Raw genomic sequence first — 2,235 nt, forward strand, 5'->3', positions numbered from 1 at the left:
TTTTTTTTTTTTTTTACAGTTTCTAGCCATGCAGCCGTTCTCTCTGGTTTTATGACAACTGTATCTTTTATAGTTAGCAGAACAGATAGCTGAACTTTAGAACATTACAATCTAAAATTGCTCTTTAAATCAAATCAGTAAATTAAAAATTAAAATAAATAATAAAGAAAAATACTAAATTTTAACTGGTATTACAAGCATTAACTCATTTGAGCTTAGTAAGTAGGACTGTATTAGGTTACATTTGATTTACCCAATAGTCCCTTTACAGTTACTGCTATCATAAAAATACACGATATAGGTTTAAAATTCTACAAAAGGCACATTTAATGTCCAACAACAAATATTTTAGCAAAATGTATATTTTATTTGATTACGCTTAGTCTGTTGCGCATGCCCGCCGCAGCGCTCATTCACTCACCCACAGCAAAATGGATATATTTGCATGATTTTCTAACATTTACAGATGAGGAATATACCTGTGACATTTCAGTTATGCACTGAGGAAATCACAATGTCTCAAATGCATTAAACAGCACAAATTTATTCGATTTGATCCATGATTGACATTAAGGGCTGCTTAAGAATCTTGACTGATTGAATCTGGATCAAATTAGTGAGATTGCATGAACTTAATTTGTCATTCATGGAACCGTTTAGCTCCAGTTGATTTGTTAGGTAATTTCAAGTCTTTCATGAAACAGGCCTCCGTAGTGTTGTGATACGTCATATTCACTTAGCAGCAGTGGTGGTGCATGAGAGAACGCACTTGAGAAGCAGTTTAGAGAGGAGAAATTAATCTACATATAAAATATTGGTCACTGATTATTGGTCACTTTCTAAATAATAAAAGTATAGTGCATCCACTAAAAATTATATATAAATTAATTGGTTTTTATCAATGCAAATATGTTAGAAACAATGCATGGCGATACAAGCCAACTTGTATCCGATGCACACTTTTTTAAAATGATCCATCAAATTGTTAACTTTTATGCTGATGCACTGATGCGATACGAATAAAGTGTTCAAAAACTACAAACATGCCGGATATGTGAGACCGAAGGTTAAGTAGAGAGGTTTAGATGAAGGGGTTTTTGTGATTAATAGTCAATAATCCAAAAAAATATGTAATGTTTCCCACATTATATTTCATCTGCAACAATATTGTGAAGGTTTATAAAGATCTGTTTGGTCATGAACTTTTAAATGCATGATTATGCAAACACGAGGAAACATCTCAGCAGGAAAGACCCACGACTGGCAGACCAACATGCCTCTTCAGTACAGTATGGCAGGAAATTCAATTAAACTAAAAATGGAGGATGTTAACTGTGAAAAGATGATTGACAAGACTGTTTAAACAGTGATGGGATGCACGTAACTAAGTGACAGGGTAGTTCGTTAAAGATCCTATTATAATGAAATAGGTGATATTAACTCAGTGAATCATTAACTGGAGACTCGCTCTGACCGAATCATTTGAATCAGGGAGTTATTTACTGGAGACTCACTCTGACCTGGACTCCATTTCCCAAAAGCATCGTATGCCTCAGTTCATCGTAGACCCATTAGAGGCAATTTGGCTACGATGAACTTTTGGGAATACAATGGCATACAATGCTTTTGGGAAATGCAGCCCAGTATGATTTAACAGAACAGATTAAGCATTGAAAAGAATCAGCTCGTTCACGAATCAGACACCACTATCATGTATCGTAGTGTGAGACAATTCCTCCAGTTCAAAATAATGAGGAACAACATATTTTTATGAAATGTAGAGGAGTGATATGTTATGCTTTGAAATGTAGTGAAGTAAAAGTTTCTTGAAATAAAAGTACAGATACTAAAAAATATACTTAAGTACAGAAACAAAGTAAAACTACTTTGCTACTTTCCACCACTGGCGAGTAGGGCTGGGCGATATGGGCAAAAATTCATATCTCTGTATTTTTTTAGCTGATTTGCGATATACGGTATATATCTCAGTATTTTCATTTGTACATTGTATTTGGATTAAAAACAAATCTGTGTTTAATATATATATATATTTCACATACCACCCAATGTTGTCCAACAAAACAATTCATATTTAAGGCTATGAAAACAAATAAAGTGAATGTATCCATGTAAGCCTATATATGATATGCAAAAAAGGGTTAAAATCACATTTCATTCTAACATTGTAACACTGAAAACAAAAGTAAGGCTTTTAAAGCAGAAGTTAAATTCACT

The sequence above is a fragment of the Sinocyclocheilus rhinocerous genome, unplaced genomic scaffold (assembly GCF_001515625.1).
Source record: "Sinocyclocheilus rhinocerous isolate Xijiao unplaced genomic scaffold, SAMN03320098_v1.1 scaffold674, whole genome shotgun sequence".
In the NCBI taxonomy this organism is placed as follows: Eukaryota; Metazoa; Chordata; class Actinopteri; order Cypriniformes; family Cyprinidae; genus Sinocyclocheilus; species Sinocyclocheilus rhinocerous.